Raw genomic sequence first — 23,379 nt, forward strand, 5'->3', positions numbered from 1 at the left:
ACATACAATCCATAAGGCATACATTTCAAGACAATCTGTTTAAGCACATGGAAATAAACTAAGTGCCCTATAATTCTTCAAAAATCTAAAGATGCCACAATATAATGTAGGCTTTAATGAGGTGACTACATACTGTTTCTCAAATACAAAATCCTCTAAAGTTGTAGAAAATTGTAACTTGTTATTCTTTTCTGCTCATTTTCATTGTCCTATGAACTCTGTATATCTTTACTTACATTTTATATAATATACTCACTCTGTTATTTTAATAGTCTTGCAGTATATAAATACCATACATTTTCTTTTCAACTATCAGCCTGTAGCTAGGTGGCTACCCCGCTGCTGCCTGAGGGGTTTAAAACAGCCCTGGCAGAGGGCTGGGGCAAAGGGAAAAGCTACTGGGCTGATTGGGGAAGTAGCCACAGCTGGGCCACGCCCCAATCAGGCCCCAGCTGGCCCTATATAAGAGGCAGGGAGCCAGACACTCAAGACTCTCTCTCTGTGTTCAGAAAAAGAAGGGCCTGGCTGCAGAGAGCTTGACACAGGGTACCTGAGTGGTGCAGGGCTGGGGAGCTCCAGCCTAGATAGCCCCAGGCTGTGGCCTAGTAGGAGGCCAAGGGGTACTGGGGGTTGCAGAGGACAGCCCATGGGTAGGCCAAGGCAGCAGGTCCAAACCCAACCTTGCCTGTGATGAGTGGCCTATACTGCAGTCTACCCCAGGAAATGGGGACTAGTTGGAGACTGGCAGTGGCCTTATTCTGAGGTGAGGTAGGGATAGTGGGTGAGGGTTCCCCAGGGAGAGGAGACCCTAGTACTGAGGGGTATACTGCCAGGGGGCAGCACCCCAGATACAAGGGCACCAGGGTCTGGGAGGGACATGGGGCCAGAGGACAGGTGGATCACCAGCCTGCAGGGGGTGCTCCAGAATGCTGGAAGAGCTAATTCCCTGGATGACCAGTAGGAAGTGCCATAGGGGTGAGTCCACTCCTCTACACAGACTTTTCAGCACAGCATTCTTCGATATAATTCAAAAAATGAGGCAAAGTATAAGACTAGTTTATTTGGGGTATACATATGTTGGCATATATAGATCATGTACATTTGCAACAAATTAGCTTAATAGTTAGTGTCCCATCACCTGAAGTACCTATCACACTATAGCCCATTTATAGTTCAAATATTCTTCCAAAGATTCCTGGTTTATTTTTTATTTTCCTAATGACAATCATATGCCTGATCTATTATAACGGGGTTTTCAAGCCACAGTTTACCCTATGATGCTAGCAACATGAAAAGGCATAGATATAGTAGATTTACGATTTCTGCTCCATCATAGCCCGTAGAAGGTATCTTTATCTAGGTATCAAAGTATCCAAGTATCTTATAAAATAAGTTTAGCTTTTGTTCTATTAAGAAGGCTGCAAGAAGAGGTTGAGTACTGGAAGTATATATAATCTGCATGCTTGCAGGGTGAGGAAGATTGGCCCAAATACTGTAGTTTATGCTCTGACGTGCACTGCAGGAGGCGGTCAGATATTTTAAACTTAAAATCTGTATTAATTGAGGACAAATGACAGATTCAGATATGTTTAAAGGTCTGTACTAAGAGGGATCGGAAGGAAGTTTATAGAAAATTACTATGATGAGAACAGGAGGTGGTAAGTACTATAAATAAAAGGGCAATAGTCTAGCAAAATAGCATGAAAAGGGTTCAAATACTGTTCATTTAATGTCTGTTCTTACAACATTATTCATTCATTATTCAAGGTATCACTAAAAGATGACTACCTGTTTTGCATCATCTGGCCTAGAAGACAGGTGGAGAGATTCTAATGTTCTAGATTCTGGATTAAACTTTTTCCTAATTATTGCCATCTTGGTTTCAACAGTAATGATGTAAGAATGTATAAGTGATTCTACACATTTTATCAGATGCCAGCATTTTCCTTGTCTTTTTCATTACTCTTGCAACTTCACATATTAGGACCAAATGCAGAAACAACAACAAAAATCAAAAGCAACTATTGGAAATTAAGAGGAAACAGAGATAGAGGCATTAATGCCTCGTCTATAATTAAAAATTGGAGTTGCCTAGCTACATCATTCAGATGTATGAAAAATTCAGATCCCAGAGCGCTGTAGTTAACTTGACCTAACCCAAGTACAGACACTAGAGAAAGCATCTATATGGCCTTAGGCCACGTCTGCACTATAGCCACTGTAGTTCAGTCACTGTAGTTAATCTGTCTCTTCGAGTGGCGGTAGCCAGATCAAATTCTTCCAGATTAGGGTGGTTTAACTATCACACTCAGTGTGAATTTTTCACACCCCTGAGCAACTCACCTAGGTTGTGTAACTTACTAAAGATCACACAGTGATAAAGTAGCAGAGTAGGAAATTGAAAAAACACCTCCAGACTTCCAATTTTGAACTAAATTTTAAAAAATAAAGATTATCTGTAAAGGGAAAAAATTGGGCTTGTCCTTATTTGCTTCCTTATGATGTATAATAAAAGCCTGAGTAGTTTTTTCTGATGGGGGGGGAGGAGGAGGAAGTTGAGAAGGAATCTGACTGCTTGTTTTATACAGTAGAAATTCAGGTCATGTCTACATTAGAAGACTAATGGGTAGAGAACTGGTGAAACTGACATCTCAAGTACCAAGGCAGTGAAAATTGAGCAACTGAGAACAAATTTTTAGTCAGACAGTTTAAAACTTTTTTGTTTACACCTGTTTAGCTTAATGAATTTGTAGCTTTTTTTAAACAAATCTTTAGTAACAATTTAACGCCCTTATTCCTCCAATTAAGGGGTTAGAGATCACAATAAACATCCCCAGAAATCCAAAACAAAGGAAGACCAAATTTGGCATTCCTGTACTTTATATATAATAAAGAAGCAAAAGAGGGCTCAAGCCCCCTTCCTTTTTTTAGCACATCACCTTTAAGATGAAGTTAACACTGAAACTGCATATTACACCAGATCATTAAGTTATATTGATTTAATTAAAAGAAAATGTTAGTGTGTTGACCGCACATCAATCTGACTTTCTGATTTCTCAGGAGAGATCTGCTTTCCATCTGAAAGCTAAGTCTGTAATAAGGCCCTATCCAGGAAGAAAAATATTGCCTGCAAGGTAGCTGGTCCAGTGGAAGTTTTTCAAGCTCTCTTAACTATGCAACCACAGAGACTGCTCTTTCTTCTGAAGAGACAAGTACTCCTCTCTAGTAATTACCAAATGTACCTGTAGCAGACATTCTGTAGTTAAAAACCATCCTTGGCCCATATCTCGCTACTATCAAGACTGACAGGAAAGTCCTGGGTCACAAAGAGTTAACCCTACTTCTTTAGCATGTTAAGGTGAAGGTGGATTTTTCCTTTGCTAACTATCTGGGAGTAAATTAGCAAAGAATTTTAAATAAGCCACGGCCTAAAGATACAAGAACTTCCCAACTTGACAGCACCATTTCAGATAACAGAGAAGAGCTATGTACTCTAAAAAATCCTCTCTGCTCCTACCCCGACCAAAAAAAAAAAAAAAGAAATATACTGGGGCAAGAAGGAGAAGTGTAGCCAAAACACAACACACTTTATGGGGGGGGAAAGGGCTGCCTGGCCAGTACAGAAGGGACTGGAGCAGGAGTGGGCAAACAGCCCACAGGCTGGATCTGGCCCACAGGATTGCCACCCCCATGGCGGCACAGGCCCCCATGCCGCTCCCAGAAGTGGACAGCATCACGTCCCTCTGGCACCTGTGGGGGCGGGGGCAGAGGGCTCCGCGTGCTGCCCTCTCCTGCAGGCACTGCCCCCCGCAGCTCCCATTGGCCGGGAACAGGGAACCACAGCCAATGGGAGCTTCGGGGAAGGTAAGTGGCACTCTGTCAGAGCCCGCACCCCAAACCCCTCCTGCACCCCTCACCCCAACCCCGTGCCCTGAGCCCCCTGCCGCACCCCTCCTGCACCCCAATCCCCTGCCCTGATCCCCCTGCCGCATCCTGCACTCCTCCTGCACCCCATATGACCGATTTATACTGCTCTATATACAATACAATGAAATATAAGTACAATGTTTACATTCCAATTGGTTTATTTTATAAATTACATGGCAAAAATGTGAAAGTAAGAAATTTTTCAGTAATAGTGGGTTGCAACACACTTGTATTTTTATGTCTGATTTTGTAAGCAAGTAGTTTTTAAGTGAAGTGAAACTTGTGGGTATGCAAGACAAATCAGACTCCTGAAAGGGGTACAATAGTTTGGACAGGCTGAGAGCCACTAGGTTAAACTACTTGTCAATGTCCTCATTTAAAAAAAAAAAAAAATCTGAACTAAAACACGTGCAACAGAAATGTTCAGTACAGAAAAAAATTACTCTTGTTCATATTCAATATGAGCTAAAGGAGTCATAATTCCCTGCATCCAAATTGTATCTTCTGTTCATTGCCTAAGAAAAACAAAAATATAGTACACAAAGAATGTCTTGTCATTGCAGTCACCAAACAGAGAATCTGACTTTCCTGATCTTGCTTCTCAGCTGTGCTGTATATTAAGTAAGCTGCCAAAGATAGTTAAGGCCTCGTCCTGCCACAACCACCATGGGGGAGCACTTACTACTTGAGCAGTCCCACAGACTTCAATGACAGAACACATGGTAGTAAGCATTACTTTCCATAATAAGCATCTGTAGCATCAGCCACATGTTCCTAAATAGTTATGGATAACTTACTTAAAGATATTTAAATACAATGTTTTTACGTTACCTGGTTCTTCAAACATCTATTATAAAGTGTTTACATTTTCATTAACATTTACATTTCCTGTTATAAAAAGTTTGTCTTTAAGCCATTGCTTCCCTGTGTGTTGTTTAACCCTTTCCTAATTGGAATGCTAAAACAAATACCATCATACAAGAAAGTGATGTTAAAACCCATTAAAGGTTTGCACACATATTTCAGAGCATAAATCCAAAATACTCTTGTCCATTCAATGAGTAGAAATACATATAGCGAGTTTGACATTTCCCCTACACCACTTTTTAGAGAGCCTGCTTCCTCGATCACAATAAAAAAAAAACGGATGCAAAGCTGTTTGTTTCTGTTTTCTTCAAAACTTTGTTCTACTGTCACATTTTATTCAATAGAGCTTTAGTTCCTTTTGAAAGAATTTTTAAAAATTGATATGTTGCCACCTGGTGGTTTATTTCAATATTATTAAGCATTCTAATAACCAAAAATGCTAACATCATTGACTTTACAGAGGAGCATCTTAAAGGAGGCAAACATTTTTTGTAATGTTCTTTTCTGATCTGAACAACGTAACTAACAAAGGTACTTTAGCAGGAAATGCTGAAGTATTTAAACCTAAAGAAGTATGCTCCACTTCAAGTAAAAAAACTTCTTCCTGTGGGCAAGCAGAATAAGGACATAATGTGATAAAATTATTGAAAAAAATCATTAAGGCTAGGCAGTAACCTAGTCTTGAATGGGTTTCCAGAACTACAGTATGTTCAACACGTTACCAGACGTAACAACTCTCACAAATTTATTGCAAGAGATGTAATTTCTAAGTAAAATTAAGCCTCACTCGTGATCTTGTGCTACAACTCAAAAAACACAAAAACCCTTACATTTAAGAGTTCTCTCGCGAGAATTTTACTTTTCATTTTACTTAGATATCACTGGCCACCCCAGGTGGCCGGGACTCCCACTGTCAGCCTCCCCTGTCCCACTGCTGGGGACTGAGAGCCAGAGCCCTGCCACCCGGGGCTCTGGCTGACAGCCCTAACCAGCTGCTCTCCCACCAGCCTAGGAAGTGGGAGAGGGACCCCACTGCAGCCCCCTCCTGCAGGCCTTGAGAGAGTGAAGAACCCTAAGAGGAGCAGAGGTGAGGCTGGGGGGGTGAAGTGGGTGGAGTGAGGATGAACTGAGGGCAGTGGGGGTTGATGGTGTAGGGGGGCTGAACTGATGGGGTAGTGATGATATGGGCTAGCGGACTGAACTGAGGGGAGGGGCTGAATTGAGGGGGGTTGGGTGGGGATAGAACTGATGGGGGACTGGAAGTCAGGCTTAATTGCTGGCCAGGAGATGGACTGATGTGGGGGTGAGAGCTCCTGCAACAAGGGCCAATATCACCTTATATAGTACATATGGGAGGGTGGCCAACACTAATTGTCACATGCACATACCTTGGGGATGGGCAAAGGGAGTTCAAATATCAAGAGACTGACCTAAAAAACACAATATAATCTTTTTTTGAATCTCATGGTTTTGGGGGATCCGACTCACAATTTTTTATCTCTTGAAGTTGGCAATATTACAGTAACTCCTCACTGTCCCGGTTGTCCCGGTTAAAGTTGTTTCGTTGTTACATTGCTGATCAATTAAGGAACATGCTCGTTTAAAGTTGTGCAATGCTCCCTTCTAGCATCGTTTGGCAGCCGCCTGCTTTGTCCACTGCTTGCAGGAAGAACAGCCTGTTGCAGCTAGCTGGTGGGGACTTGGAACCAGGGTGAACCGGCAGCCCCCTATCAGCTCCCCGCTCCCCTAAGTTTCCTGCGCAGCAGCTGCCAGCAGGCTACCAATTGCAGCTATCCCTCCCCCTGCTGCCATGTGCTGCTCCTGCCCTCTGCCTTGGAGCTGCTCCCCGAGCCTCCTGCTTGCTGTGCGGGGTGGAGAGGGGGAATAATGTCAGGGTGTCCCCCTCCCCCCTGCTCCTACATCCCACTTACCCCTTCTTCTCATATATAGCAGCGTGGGGACAGCGAGGGAGAGAGAGCCTGAGGCAGCAGCTGCTCTCTCAACTTCCTGATCCACTTAAAAAGACAATGCACTTAAGAGTGGATCAGCTTACTAAAAGGGGCAGGGTGCATTTCTCTCTCTCTCCCACACACAAGGTGTATATCTCCCTCCCCTGAATTCCTGCTGCCTTATAGAATGTGAGGCTACATTAACAACAATGTATTAACCCCTGAGGGCTCAGCCGAGTGCTAGTTCATCATTTAGCAAAGGGTTCTCAAACTGGGAGTCGGGACCCCTCAGGGAGCCATGAGGTTATTACATGGGGGGGTCGCGAGCTGTCAGCCTCCATCCCAAACTCTGCTTTGCCTCCAGCATTTATAATGGTGTTAAATATATTTAAAAGTATTTTTAATTTCAAGGGGGGGGTCGCAGTCAGAGGCTTGCTATGTGAAAGGGATCACCAGTACAAAAGTTTGAGAACCACTGATTTAGCAGCAAGGCATTCCCTGGGAAATATCCCACCCTCTTACTTCACTACCTCAACCAAGCTTCACAATCATAGCTGTGAACAGTATTAAATTGTTTGTTTAAAACGTTGTGTGTGTGTGTGTGTATATTATAGTTTTTTGTCTGGTGAAAAACATTTTCCTGGAACCTAACCCACCCCCACCCCCCCATTTACATTAATTCTTATGGGGAAATTGGATTTGCTTAACATCGTTTAGCTTAAAGTTGCATTTTTCAGGAACATAACTACAACATTAAGTGAGGAGTTACTGTACCTTACCTTCTGACCAGGCTGGGGGCAAAAATTGTATTAGGTGAAAAAGTTATTAAAATTTTATTTATTTTATTTCTTAGAACAGCCTTTCTTGTAGTGTAGGCAGGGCATGTGTGCATCTGAGGAGTCTACTTTTTGTCTTCAGTTTGTCCAAACAACCACCAATTAGACAGCTATACTCAACAGCAAACCTTGCAAGGCTGGTTCTGTAGTGGACTCCTTAGCAGCCTAGGGCCAAAATCCATAGATAATCCACCTTGACCAATCCCTGCCCTGAAAAATTTACACTCCTCTCCAAAAAAACAAGATAGAATATGGAGCTATATATCTTATGCAATGCAAAAGAGGAACAAATGTAAAGATAGTTTTGCTAGCAATTTTGGTTACATAATTGAAGAGTAAAAATAAATTAGAAAATGATTTCTTAATATTTATGAGGTTTTAAAATTGCCTTGTGGCTGCTCCTACAAACAAACAGTCCTTTTCATTCTGATCCACATCACACACAATTATAGCTAAAGAGTATTGTTTCTGTTGACTTCATTGTTTACTCTCTAGTTGAAGTTACCTCTGCTTTTGGTATCTCTTGGTAACCAAGAAAATTATGTGGTATTTAAAAGGTACACAGCTGATTGCATAGACTGCGTGGCGCACTCCATTACCTTTATCCCTTTTTAATGTCCCTTTGTGTAGGGATTGGGTGACAGAACAGATATTTTAGTTACATTTTGTTCATCAAAAAATAAGAAATCCTGTTTTCCATGTTTGTTTCCACAAAGAAATAAACAATTTACAGGTTCCATCACTACCACACTTAAATAAAATCATGCAAGTAGAAAACCAGATACAAATAAATCCACAATAAACAAACCCACAGCCAGCATATTTCATCCAGTAGTTCTGGTATTAAACAGTGTTTCTTCTAGTGCTCAAATATAATTCTCATAATTTTTGAATATTTTGGGATTTACAGTATCTTGTAATTTGTACATTATTTATTCTTATCTCTTTGGCATTGTCATAGCAGGTTTCTTATCTAGTAAGTGTGTTCTAGGGAATTCAACATACATTATGCAAAATGTACAAATTGGTAATACCACAAACCAGGTGAGTGACTGAATAAGTTATACACAAAGGTAGAAGAAATATTGCTATAAATATTTAAATCAGAATATTCTAAATAATCCATCACATGCTTGTTATCTTTAAAAATGAATGCTATACTGAGACCTACCTGGATATGAATAATCAAAAAAAACATTTTTCACTGATCTGTAAACAGATGTATGGATCATACTGTCTATAGTTTAAGCAATCTGTATAAAATGCCTGAAAGTAGTGTTATAAAAGATATAACCAACTTTACAGAATTTATTTCTAGAATGAAAATAGAGTATTTTAAACCATACAGTTAACCTGCTATTTAAATACAATTTCAATTCTCTTCTAGAGAAAGATTACTATTCAGTATGCAATGCAACATAGCTTTGTCCACTCTGAATATAAACGCGTCTCGTGCTTTGTATACCAATACAGATTCAAACAAAGAATGTTTTCTTATGAGAATGAACACAAATTTTCTAATCAAGTTCTATATAACTACTTTATATGTGAAAATAAATCCAAAAGCCATTGCACAGACTATCAGCACTTTAACAAAAACTTTCAATCTATAAAGGACCTGACAAGACTAATTTACATCATATCTGAATGTCTTGTATTTTCCTACTCTATAACATTGTAGGTGCCATCTGTGAACTCATTTTTTAAAAGTGAATATCAAAGTTAAGATCAAATTGTTTTGTTTATCTTTTAAAATTTTTATATTTTCACATGAACTCATAAGTTGGCCTCCTGAAATTTCTTCTTTCCTTTCTAGTTGCAGAAAGAAATTCCATTCCCCTTGGCACCATTTCTGATTATGCTGTCATCCACTAGGCAGAAACAGCATTTACTATGGAGGAAAGTTCGGTCTGCAGTTAGATCAGCAAAGCTGTGTCATTCAAAATTATACCGATGGCATAGGCTTATATATATATATAATGGAGATATCCCATCTCCTAGAACTGGAAGGGACCTTGAAAGGTCATCGAGTCCAGCCCCCTGCCTTCACTAGCAGGACCAAGTACTGATTTTGCCCCAGATCCCCAAGTGGCCCCCTCAAGGATTGAACTCACAACCCTGGGTTTAGCAGGCCAATGCTCAAACCACTGAGCTATCCCTCCCCAAGATAGCTGGAGTCTTGCGGGGGAGGAGGGGAGTGTTCAATCTCTTCCCCCATTCCCCAAAAAAGTGTAGACACTGTATTAATAAAGAAAACACTGAGTTTGGAATAGAAGCTTGTTTATCTCACTTTATTAAAAGCGCTCAAGTTTAGTCATGGTAAAACTACTCATTAAAGCAATATTCAACAACTATTATATTATTTTTAAGTCCAGCCCCCACCCCAAATAAAAAAAAGTTATCTATATCTCTACTACAGTCAGCCTACTGGAAACTGGAAATCAGTTCCCTGTGGTCCACAGAGGAAATCAGACCGTAGTCAGGGCCAGGAGCAAGCTCTTCTGGGCCACTTAAGGGAATCCAATCCAGTTGGCTGGAGGGGAAAAACAGCCTGCTTTAAGCTCCCAAGTGCTTATGTCCCTGCTTGCTGGTGTTTTATAACAGAAAAAGATGCATTAAAGGAGCTGGTAGATAAGGACTGGAGGCACTAACAAGAATGCTCTCTTCATCTCACCAATTCCTACAGGCTTCTCAGGGCTAGTCTACACTATCGTGCTACATCAGCACAGCTGCACCAATGCAGATGAGCTGCTGTAGTACGTCTGGTGAAGATGCGCTATGCCAACAGGAGCGCGCTCTCCCATCGGCATAATTACTCCACCTCAACAAGAGGCAAAAGCTATGTCAATGGGAGAACATCTCTCACCAACATTGCATGGTGTAGACACCGCTTTTAGTCAATGTAACTTATGTTGTTCAGGGTGGTGGCTTTTTCATACTCCTGAGTGACATAACTTACATTGACTTAAGCGGTACTGTAGACAAGCCCAAGATTCTCTTGGAAGTGCCAGGGGTCTGGTTCACACCTAGCACCCCAGCAGCAGACTGGCTGGCTGATTTTTTTTATTTATTTATTGTTGCATGGAGCTAGAAGGAAAGCTTGTTTACACTATGCACATCCCTCTTATAGGGAGCAAAAAGTCCCATATATACCAGTCTTTCTGGTCTTCTAATTGTAGAAAACTTTTACAGCAAGTGCCTCCCCTTGCTGCTAATACAAGTTGAAATTTACAAAAAATTATACCTGTCATCAGCAGAAGAGAACAGGATGGTGGGAAAGGAAAGTTGTTTTTTCTCAAATACTGACTGAACGGTTCCCAACAACCTTTACATTTTTTAAAAAAGGAGGTTTCTCCATCACATCATCATCCACCTTCATAACTGGATCAACCTGTCTATCTGTGCACCCTCTATCACTCTGGGGTCATGCTGACCAGATGTCACCTCCCCCATTTAAATGCTGATCCAAAGTCAAGTGCACCCTATTTGTGAGTATTCACTCCTGGAGTCACATACCCTTCTCAGCATTATAGCAGCCAAGCCTCGTGTTTCTGCATCGATCCACACAGTGATCATGGATTTCCTTAAGACCTGGTGAGAGAAGCCTATTCAGTCCCGCCTTAAAAGTTGCCACTAGAATGCATATAAGAGCATATATCAAACAAAAAGACAACAGAAAGGAGTCACTCCTGGGACAAGTTCCAGTACTGCAACAAACAAAAGGAACTCAAGCAGAATTTTACAAAAAAAAAAAAAAACACAACACCAACAAGACCTCCAGTAATGCGCCCAGTGCCTGCCCCTACTCTCACAAGCTGGACTGGATTTCTGTAAAAGAGGCCACCCTAAACCCTGGTATTTTGTGGACAGCACCAAAGGTACCCAAGAGACTGAGTAACCAAACCTCCAACAAGGAGGAAAATTCCTTGGAAAGCCAGGATCTGACCCCTCACCAAGAGCCCAATGCAGACCCAAAGACAGAGACCGCATCAGATATCGTTCCCAAAACCCACATAGACACTTAGCAGGACAGTGTTGGGGACAGCATCTCTTCCAATAAATATTATGTGCTATAATACAACTGTATCGGAGGGTTAAACAGCTTTTCTTCCGAGTATTTGATGGCCACTATTATCTTGGGAGGATGTGTCAGGAGACTGGGTCATGGGTGGTCATGCCTAGTGGTCAAAGTCCAAATGTCAGAGCCAAGGGTCGAGGTACACTCTGAACCGAGGTCAAGGATCAGACCCGTAGTCAGTCCAGATGCCAGAGCCAAGGGTCAAGACAGAGTCAGAGCCTAGAGTCAGACTCAGATTACCTAGAGTCAGGGAAGGCAGAAGCAGGACTGATCCCAAGACACAAGCAAGTCTGGGTGCAGGGCAGGGTCTCAGCTTGAGCAAGGCTGGGTGCAAGGCTTGGAGTAAAGTGAGCATAGGGAAGCAGAAAATCCATAGACATATGCATTGAGCAGCTGCTATCAATTGCAGCTGCTGGACTTAATAGCAAGCCACCTGACAGCCTTACCCAATCAGGTGGTTTTGCTGTGTTCCAGCAGTGCTCATTGGCTGTCTGACAACTGGACAGGCACAGCTGCAGGCCCTCATTCTTGACAGCATGTGAACTGTTATTCCACTCACCCCTCCCCCATGCTCAAAATGGCATCCATGCCAGAGAGAATTTAAGATCTACCATGTTTATTTCTCTGATATATCAAATCCCCAACCATTGGCAAATCTGGCACCTTCCCCGCCCCATGTTCCTCTCCCTCTTGCTTGACTGCCACTCCACTCTTTCTCTCTCATTCAAACTGGAAGCATGACAGGAGTTAAAAATCAAACACACTGGCATGCAGGCATGTTTACTGAAATGGAAAATGCTTTTCTCTTACTGTATATAAAAAAGTACTTTGCTTTAGTTTGAGCAATGTCCTGAGTCTTTAGCTACCGTATCATTTTATGAGGTATAATAAATTTGTTAGTCTTTAAGGTGCCACAAGATTCCTCATTGTTTTTCCCAACACAGAGTTTACAAGGCATTCATAGCTATTTTAATCAGACTCTCATCACTGTTACCCACTGGATTCAGAACAAGTACTGCAAAAGTCTGTATTTTGCAGTGCATTTTTGGCTGAGCAAAAAATTATAGAATAGAATTTAAGTTAAAGATAGTGCTCTATTTTGGCACAAACATTGAAAGGCAATGTAGCCCACTCAAGGCCACCTATATAGGTAGTGTTGCCCTTCCACTTCTGAACCGGTTCCAGGAGGGAGGGGAAGACAACATCCTGATGGACAACTTCATTACACATCTTGCTGGTTTGCCCATTAGCCTTTTGAACGAGACCCTTCTCTAAATCTTGGTAACATGCCTCAAGGTAACATCCTTTAAAGTAAAGACAGGATGCACATGCAATTACTAACTTGTCCCCACCACCACCCCCCTCCCAGATTCCAAACCCTCCAGTCCAGTCGACCAGTGACCCACAGAGCTGCACACTCAGTTATTAACCAGCCCTCTCCTTCCCCCCTCAAATGCCACAGTGCATCACCAAACCAGGATCAGTACAGGGGCCCTATCCCTGTGCAGATACAAAATTTGTATCCACATCCAATCCGCAAAAATGGTCTGCGGATATAAAGCAGATATCCGCAAATTTGCAGGGCTCTATCTGTAAAAGGGAGAACCAAGGTGGAAAACGTCTCAACTTCACACTCACCCCAGATTAGAAAGAGACTATGGGCTTGGTATTTCAAAACTCAGGAAGAAGCAAAATGTCATCATTGCTGCCAGGGAGACTGTGATTAGTACAATGACTACCCATGCTGCTTCTCAGCTCCTACACCTGAAGTGCCACAGACTCCATGGATAGGTGTGTTATCCTCTGAATGCCTGACAAATGTCCAGGGAAGAAAAAAAGAAGAAATGTCTGGGGAGCTCATGTCTGCACCCCAAAAGATGGATTTGAAGACAGAAGGTTGGAGAAAAGGTTTTCCTACAAAAAGAGAAAAGGACAGAGAATTGACAACAAAGAGCATGGAAAAAGATATGGACATGCAGAAAAAGCTTCTGGAATTGATAGAGAAGCAGACAGTCCTGCTGAAGAACTTTTCGGTGCAATGTTCCCACCCACCCACCTACTCCAACCCAGTCATATCCTGCAGTCCTTTGAGACCAATGCATACTAGTCTTCCCCAATTCCCAGCCCCAGGCACTTCCCTCCCCGTTTCACCCCACAGGACAATGAGAACAGTCAATTAAAAAATAAACACTAGTTAAAGGATTTTAAAAAACAACACAACAATCTGTGGAACTCTCTGCTACAATATATCATTGAGTTCAAGATTATAGCAGGATTCAAAAAGGATTAGACATCTATATGGATAATGAGAATTAGTTACAGTAGATAGAATAAAATAAATGTTAGTAAGGGATATAAACTAATATTCTTTAGGTCATGAATTAATCATTAACCTGATTTCTTCATGCAAAACACATCCATCTACCCACAAACAAGCAAGAAAGCAAATTCTTATAATTCACTCAAGCTATTTCTCCTAGAAGCTGAGAAAAAAAACTGGTATTGCTATTTATATTTTAAAATATTTAGGAAGTGCTGAGATACTGTGGTGACAGAGACCATACAAGTATAGCTAGCTATAACTGATGGAAAGTAGGGAAAAACTTTCCCATAGATTGGTTATTTCATAATTGTTAACTACAGGATTTCTTGCATCTTGCAGTAAAGCATCTGGTATTGGCCATTATCAGAGACAGGATCCAGGACTACATGGACCAGTGGTATGAACTGGAATGTAATGCCTATGTTCCTATGTATAAATTATGAGTGACTGACATTTCAAGCTTGAGCTGAAATGTGTACTGCAAGAACTTTAACCATAATTTAATAGAATACCCAGTTACATCATTTAAGAAAGAACATTAATTACCACATTGATTATCCACACACAAAAAATATACTTGGTAGGCATGAAAAAAATCATTACATCAGCTATCTGGTTATGAAGGTAATTGTATCTAAGAAAAACTGAAAAAAAAACAGCATATAAATAATTTATCTCTATTTGTTCCACAAGTGTCCCACAGTTAAAGAGAAACCATCAGGCTAAACAATGCATGCTAAAAATTTAGTTTTGTTATTTTTCAAAACCATAACTGTAATAATTTCATAATTTTAATGCTAATATAAGGAGTTTATTTGGATTCAAAAGGACGTTGTAAACTTGAATGGACTAATTTTTAAAAAAATCCATTTCCTAATTAAGCAAGATAGTTTGCCCTATTTTTTTTAAAGTAACTTCTTCTGGAAAAAGGTTCAAGGTTTTTCTTCCTCCCACCTTAATGTTAAGGGAGAAACTGACTGACTATACACAACATGTTTAAGTGCATAGATCAGGGGCGGGCAAACTTTTTGGCCTGAGGACCGCATCAGGTTTCGGAAATTGTATGGAAGGCCGGTTAGGGGAGGCTGTGCCTCCCCAAACAGGCAGGCATGGCCCAGCCCCCGCCTATACCTTCCCCCCGCTTCTCACCCCCTAACTCCTGCCCCCCATCCAACGCCCCCTATTCTCTGATGCCCCCCCCGGGATCCCTGCCCCATCCACACACACCCACGCTCCCTGTCCCCTGACCGCCCCCGGAACCCTTTCCCCGACTGCCCCCCGCTGCCCCATCAACCCCCCTCCTTCCTGACTGCCCCCCGGGATCCCTGCACCCATTCAAGCCCCCCATTCCCCACCCTCTGACCGCCCCGACCCCTATCCACACCTCCACCCCCTGATCACCACCCCGAACTCCCCTGCCCTCTATCCAACCCCACCTGCTCCCTGCCCCCTTACCGCGCTGCCTAGAGCGCCAGTGGCTGGCGGCGTTACAGCCACGCCGCCCGGCTGACGCCAGCCACATTACCACGCAGCACAGAGCACCAGGTCAGACCGTGGCTCTGCAGCTGTGCTGCCCAGCTGCCCAGAGCATTGCGCCAGTGGCACAGCGTGCTGAGGCTGCGGGGGAGGGGGAACAGCAGGGGAGGGGCCGGGGGCTAGCCTCCAAGCCAGGAGCTTGGGAGACGGGCAGGAGGGTCCTGTGGGCCGGATGTGGCCCGCGGGCTGTAGTTTGCCCACCTCTGGCATAGACAAACTGACAAAAAAGGAACATAATTTTTGCTAACTTTGTCAGTCACGTTAGGTGCCACTGATGTTATCAGCAGATACAACTTTTTTCATACAAAAATTTGATGTTTTCAAGTTGCCTGAGTGCCTAAATAATATTTTGCTGTGTTTGCAACACAAACGTGGCAACATTTTTATGTCCACAGGAGCCAGAAGGTGATACTAAGGCAAATATTTGAAATTTCACCAAGGAAGGTGGGTTTTGGTTAAAATATAGGGCGTCTGTAATCCCGGCATTCCCAAATACTTCCTGCGTGACCTCAGTCAAGTTACTTAACCTCTCTGTGCCTCAAGTTCCTCACTGGTACTATGAGGATGATAATACTTACTCTACCTCATAAAAGATGTTGAGAGGCTTAATGTATTAATATTTCTAAACCACTTCAACATCCTCACAATGAAGGCTATATAAACACAAAGTAATATTAGTTTAATTTAATCCAAAATGACTGAAATGCAAAAAGTAAATAGTCAGCAATAAAGGTGAAAAATAAATTAGATTTGTAAAATGTTCAGTTTTCTATGGTGTTTTAGGGACCTCAGATATAGCTGCTGTAGAAGTTCAAGTTATTACAGTTAAATAATTCTAAAATAAAATTTTCGCAAAAACCACAATCTATAATCATGCCATTTGGATTGATAGCAGCTTGACTTGGAATTTGAATAGTATCAGAAAATTAAGTTAAGATTCTCATAGTAACATGAATAATTCTCTTACAGATCATCACAATAGTGGTTTACCAAAGAAAAACAACTTGTTCATTTCCTGACCACACATTTAAATTCACAACCTAAAAACTGCATTAGTGTAGGTTTATTTAATTTCCTTGATTTTTTATTTTCAGAAAGGAAATAGCCTCACTTAATTTTAGCAATTAAGCATCCCAAATAGAATTCGTTTAGGTTAGGAAAAGCAGCTGAGGTTAGGTCAGGGTTAGCTAATGCACTGCTAACCCACCCCAAATTTTTCCTAATGTTAACACTTTTTTAACCTAGATTTAGCAGTTGAGGTCCACCCTAGGGTCAAATTCAGCCAGCTACATTGAGGTTAAATACATTAATTTGTCAATACTAGGGGAAAAGTTCATGTAGGAGTTTAGGACCAGTCTCCTTTTGTCCATTGTCAGTTCAAGTACCTTGGGTGACTAAATACAGAGATCAGAGGGGTAGCCGTGTTAGTCTGAATCTGTAAAAAGCAACAGAGGGTCCTGTGGCACCTTTAAGACTAACAGAAGTATTGAGAGCATAAGCTTTCGTGGGTAAGAACCTCACGTCTTCAGATGCAAGACATCTGATGAAGGCTTGCGTCTGAAGAAGTGAGGTTCTTACCCACGAAAGCTTATGCTCTCAATACTTCTGTTAGTCTTAAAGGTGCCACAGGACCCTCTGTTGCTAAATACAGAGAGCTGTTGTATGGAAAACTCCACTTCAGGAATATCATTTCCCAAGCCCCCCTACTCTGAGAGGCATTATGGAACATTGCAGGCGGGGGGAGGGGGTCAAATCTAGACCTAGGATGCTAGGATGCCAATGCTTTATTGATGGGAACTATAGCCAAGATGTTTTTTTTTTCCCCCTGAACTAAGATTCTCATTTTCTCTCAGATGAACCCTTCAGAAAGTTGGAACTCTCCACATTGAGATGGATTTCTTGAGTGACAAACGTACTCCCTGCACAATATAAGGGAGCAATACCCAAGTCACATGGCAATATTTAGGGAGCCAACACAATGTCTGTAGGGAGAGGTGGTCAGCTATCAAGTTTTTTCCCAAGATTCCATGATGCTCTCCAGTATATTAACAACGACAGAAAGAGAGCCCTGGCTTATCTCTGGATTTGAGATGGTACTACATGGTGGTAGCTTCATAAAAACATAAGGAAGACCATACTGGATCAGACCAATGGTCCATCTAGCCCTGTATCCTGTCTTCCAAAAGTGGCCAGTGCCAGATCCTTCAGAGGGAACTAACAGATAGGACAATTTATCAAGTGTTCCATCCCTTGTCATAAAGGCCCACCTTCTGGCAGTCAGAGATTTAGGGACACCTGCAACGTGGTGTGGAGTCCCTGACCATATTAGCTAATAGCCATTGATGGAACTATCCTGCATGAACATATCTAATCTTTTAACGCAGTTTTAGCCTTCACAACATCTGCTGGCAATGAGTTCCACAAGTTGATATGCATTGTGTGAAGCAGTACTTCCTTATGTTTGTTTTAAACCTATCGCCTATTAATTTAATTGAGCAACCCTGGTTCTTGTGCTATGTGAAGGAGTAAATATCACTTCCTTATTCACTTTCTCCACACCATTCATGATTTTATAGACCTCTGTCATATCCCCCTCAGTCATCCCTTTTCCAAGCTGAAAAGTCCCAGTCTTTTTAATCTCTCCTCATACACCTAATCATTTTTGTTGCCCTTCTCTGTACTTTTTCCATTTCTAATATATCTTTCTTGAGATGAGGCAACCGGAATTGCACACAGTAGTCAAGGTATGGGCATACCATGGATTTATATAGTGTTGCTATGATATTTTGTGTCTTATTATTTATCCCTCTCATAATGGTTCCTAACATTGTTAGTTTTTTTGACTGCGGCTGCATATTAAGCAGATGTTTTCAGAGAACTATCCACCACAACTCCAAGATCTCTTTCTCAAGTGTTAACAGCAAATTTAGACCCCATTCTTTTGTATGTATAGTTGGGATTATGTTTATTTTGCATTTATAAACATTGAATTTCATCTGCCATTTTCTTTCCCAGTCAGCCAATTTTGTGAGATTCCTTTGTAACTCTTCACAGTCAGCTTTAGACCTAACTATCTTGAATAATTTTGAATCATTTGCAAACTGTCATCTCACTGTTTACCCACTTCTCAAGATCATTTATGGATATGTTGAACTGCACCAGTCCCAACACAGATCTGTGAGGGACCCCGCTATTTATCTCTCTCCACTGTAAAAACTGTGTTCCTCGTGTCTGATAAGTCTGTTCTTTACTACGGTTTCAACCAATTTGCCTGGTTCTGAAGTCAGGCTTACCAGCGGTTATTGTCAGGATCACCTGTGGAACCTTTTTAATTATCAGAATTACATGGTACAGAGGCTGATTTAAGTGATAAATTACAGACCATAGTTAGTATTTCTGCAGTTCATATTTGAGTTGCTTATTTAGGGACTTATTCCTGTTTAATTTATCAATTTGTTCCAAACCCTCCTCTACTGACACCTCTATCTTGGACAGTTCCTCACATTTGTCAACTAAAAGGAATGACTCAGGTGTGGAAATTGCCCTCACATCCTCTTCAGTGAAGACGGATGCAAAGAATTCATTTAGATTCTCCATGTTGGCCTTATCTTCCTTGTGTGCTCCTTTAGTACCTTGATCATCCAGTGGCCCCACTGATTGTTTGGCAGGCTTCCTGCTTCTGATATACTTTAAAAAACTGCTGTTAGTTTTTGTGTCTTTTGCTAGTGATTCTTTAAATTATTTTTTGGCCTGCCTCTTTCAACTTCTCCACTCAACTTTTGTTTTTAAAGAGACTGATGGCAGAGAATATGCATCAATCAAGGCTTTGAAGTCCTTTGATGTGAATTGTCTTGCTACTTATCTCTTTAGTATTTCAAATGCACCTCTTGCCATAGTATCTAAGTGCCATCTGGTTGACAGGCAGATCCCTCTGAGGAGCATTCTTCTTCAGAAGAGCAGGGGAAAAAGACTAGTTCTGTACACATATCCTTCAGGACTAATGAGAGAGCCAGGGCATAGAAGTAGGAAGACATGCCCAGATATCTTAGGTGGAATAATGCAATTTTTAAATTAGAGCCAGAATGGGCAGAGGGACTGGAACAGAACCATTGCAGACTGTGAAGACAGGAGAGAAGGAGACCATGAGATCGAGTGGCTATTTGAAGCAGCAGCAACTTGGAAAGGGAGAGAGGAGGAACTACTTTCTTGGAGCAGGCCTACAGGAAGGCTGAATTAAAAAGGTACACCAAGGAAGCAGCTCAGGAAAAGGGATTCTGACTCCTCTTTACCATTACATGGTGCCTGTGTGTAGTTTCAGTCACAAGTCTCCATGCAGCACCTGCCCAGTAACCACTCAGGCTATGGCTCCACTGGCGATTTACAGCACTGCAACTTTCTCGCTCAGGGGTGTGAAAAAACACCCCCCTGAGCTCAGCAAGTTACAGCGCTGTAAAGCGCCAGTGTAAACAGTGCCCCAGCGCTGGAAGCCGCCCTCCCAGCACTGTAAGCTGATCCCTTCGTGGAGGTGGAGTACCTGCAGCGCGCGACCACACTCGCACTTCAAAGCGCTGCTGTAGGAGTGCTCCCGCGGCAGCGCTTTGAAGTTTCGAGTTTAGCCACGGGTTCAGTGAAGAGGTATGTTGCAGACTTTGCTTCCCAGGCACTAGTTCAGAAAGCAGAAGGAGTGGAAGCAGACAGCCAACTGAGATCACTCCTGCTCCATAAATAGGACATCCCACACTTAGGAACAGTTGCCATCTTGACAACCGTAACTTGCTTAGGGCATATATACGCTATGCCCACCACAGTGGCAGAGTTGAAGCACTGCAGCTATGCAAGTGTAATGCCATAGTATAGATCCGGGTGGGCAAACTTTCTGGGCCCAGGGCCACATTGGGGTTGCGAAACGGTACAGAGGGCCGGGTAGGGAAGGCTGTGCCCCCCAAAACAGCCTGCCCCCCGCCCCCTCCCACTTCCCGCCCCCCTCAGAACCACCGACCCATCCAACCGCCCCACTCCTTGTCCCCTGACCGCCCCCCAGGACTCCACCCCTATCCAACACCCTCCCGCTCCCTGTCCCCTGACCGCCCCCTCCTGGGACCCCCTGACCCTAACCGCCCCCCTGGAATCCCATCCTCTATCCACACAACCCCCAGCCCCTTTCAGAATGTGACCCTGTGAACATGGGCAGAGGACACAGGAGGAGCAGAGGCAGCCGCGCAGCCAGAGTGAAGCGGCGGTTTCCCCTTCAAAGCGCCGCTTCTCTCCAGCCGGCTGTGCGGCCACCTGTGCTTCTCCTGAATCCTCTGGCCGCGTTCCCTGCACTCCCGCCACCCGCCCCGCCTGCCCACTCTCTTGCCCCCGCAGTGCAACCCCTCCCCCACGTGGGGGGTGCGCCGGTGCTGAGCTGCCTGAGTGCCCGGCCCTGGGTCCCCCTGTTGTTGAGGGGCCCATGCCAGGGCACCCTGTGTTCACTTATAAATCAGCCCTAGCCGCACCGCCCAGCCGGAGCCGGCCACGCCACCGCGTTGCCGGCATGGCGAGCTGAGGCTGCGGGGGAGAAGCCGGGGACAGCCAGGAGCTCAGGGGCCGGGCAGAACAGCCCTGCGGGCCAGATGTGGTCTGCGGGCCGTAGTTTGCCCACCTCTGGTATAGATGCTTCCTACCTCAATGGAAGGGATTTTCCTATCAGTGTAGATCCACCTCCCTGAGCTAAATTCTTCTGTTGACCTAGACGTATCAACACCAGGCATTAGGTCTGCTTAACTATGGTGTTACAGGGTGTGAATTTTTCATACCTCTGCACAATGTACCAAGGTCAATATAAATTTTAAGTGTCAGCCAGAGCTCTGTTTTCTGGTTCTGTAGAAGAGAATAGATTTGTGAGCCAGAGGGTGAGATGCTGCTGAGGGAGGGAGGTAACAAAATATTTCTTCATCCTGATTGGAGCTTTATCTAAGGCCAAAAGGAGGAAGGGCAGTCTATAAATCCATCCTGAAAAGCAGAATCTCCAAGTCTGTTAGGTATCAGTTGCGGAACCTTGAGGTGCATTTCTGTACGAAGTTGCACATGACAGAAAGATGAAGCTACGGTGAAGCCTTTCAAACCGTTTACCAAATGGACTGCATTCCTACTTTATAGGGTGATAACATTGTCGAGCATTTCCTTGAATAAAATATTACCAGAAAATAAATGCAGACCCACTGACCTTTTCCAAATCTACTTTTCAAATCATGTTCTCATTTTACCACCAGTGGTCTAAGAGATATAAAATTTGCACATTAAGCATTGATATATACACCTCTACCCCGATATAACGCGGTCTTTGGGAGCCGAAAAATCTCACCATGTTATAGGTGAGACCGCATTATATCGGGGTAGGGAGAGGAACTGCTCCCTGCCCCAGCTCACCTCCGCCTCCTCCCTGAGCGCGTTGCCACCGCTCCGCTTCTCCCTCCCTTCCAGGCTTGCCGCACCAATCAGCTGTTTGGCCCGGCAAACCTGGAGGGGGTGGGGGGAGAGAAGCGGAGCGGCGACAGCGTGCTCAGGGGAGGAGGCGGAGATGAGCTGAAGCGGGGAGCGGTTCCTCTGTGCCCCCATTACTTGCTGCAGCCCTTCCCAGGCCCCCCCCATTCTGCCGCCTCCCACGAGCATGCCGCAGCTCCGCTTCTCCCCTCTCCCTCCCAGGCTTGCCGCCGCGCCAAACAGCTGTTTGGCGCGGCAAGCCTGGGAGGGAGGAGAAGCGGAGCTGAGCGGCATGCTCGTGGGAAGAGGAGGCAGCGGAGCGGAGGTGAGCTGGGGCAGGGAGCGGTTCCTCTGCGACCCCCTTACTTGCTGCAGCCCCCCTGCCTCAGCTCGCCTCCGCCTCCTTCCATGAGTGCGCCGCAGCTCCACTTCTCCTCCCTCCCAGGCTTGCCGAGCCAAACAGCTGATTGGCGCAGCAAGCCTGGGAGGGAGGAGAAGCGGAGCTGCGGCATGCTCATGGGAGGAGGCAGAGGTGAGCTGGGGCGGGGGCCCCGGGGAGGGCCGCAGCAAGTAATGGGTGGGCGGAGAGGAACCACTTGCGGTAACACGAATTCATATATAACGAGGTAAAGCAGCCCCATCCCCCGGAGCGCTGCTTTACCCCATTATATCCGAATTCGCGTTACATAGGACCACATTATATCGGGGTAGAGGTGTACAAGAGATTATGATGAGAGTAGAATTAAGATCTCAGAATGAGTCTAAAAATATATTCTTCCTCTGATAAAATTAATTGTATTTATATGCATTAAGTTTTCTGGATTTAGAGGAAAATATAACCCAAACAGTTTTACTGCCAATTCTGACAAATATTGGATCTATGTGACCAATTTGCAGAAAGTACACGCACTCCAGCCTATACCTACATTTTAAATATGTCCACATCACACAAGAAAACTGACACTTATTTTTCTATATATTGAAAAAATAAAACATAAAAAGGAAATACATTAACTATTTTATTTCTTAATATTAGTACACTGAGCAATATCATTTGACTTTCTGCATCATCGTGTTCTTGTGACATCACAATGGTCTCCGGTCTCCAATTCAGCATTCTCAATTACTGTACTGTAGTCACCTCTCAATAATACTTATGCACCCTTACTATTAGAAAATAGGAAAAAAGAGGATGAGACTCCCAAATAGATAACTTTACCCTACTTTCTAGATCAGAGGTGGCCAAACTGTGGCTTGTGAGCCACATGCGGCTCTTTTGCAGTTAAAGTGTTGTTGACGTCACTAGGCATAGCTACCAGGTAACTCGGGGAAGTGGAAGACCATAAGTGCCAATGAAACTCCCCTGCTCTGGGCCTAAGCGAACCACAGTAACTCCAT

At 43.5% G+C, this 23,379-nt stretch overlaps 1 protein-coding gene across 7 annotated transcripts in view; it reads right to left on the bottom strand.

The window, feature by feature from the left end:
- Positions 1-23,379, bottom strand: part of SRPK2 (SRSF protein kinase 2) — a 278,856-nt gene that overhangs the window by 240,902 nt on the left and 14,575 nt on the right. The window contains exon 1 of one of the 7 annotated variants that reach the window (XM_054018129.1): positions 11,096-11,137. The exons of the other annotated variants lie outside the window; for them this stretch is intronic. The gene's annotated coding sequence lies outside the window, so the exon portion shown is untranslated. Of the gene's footprint in view, positions 1-11,095; positions 11,138-23,379 lie in introns of those variants that run through there. 7 annotated transcript variants of the gene reach the window in all.

This window comes from Malaclemys terrapin, chromosome 1 (assembly GCF_027887155.1).
Source record: "Malaclemys terrapin pileata isolate rMalTer1 chromosome 1, rMalTer1.hap1, whole genome shotgun sequence".
Taxonomy (NCBI): Eukaryota; Metazoa; Chordata; order Testudines; family Emydidae; genus Malaclemys; species Malaclemys terrapin.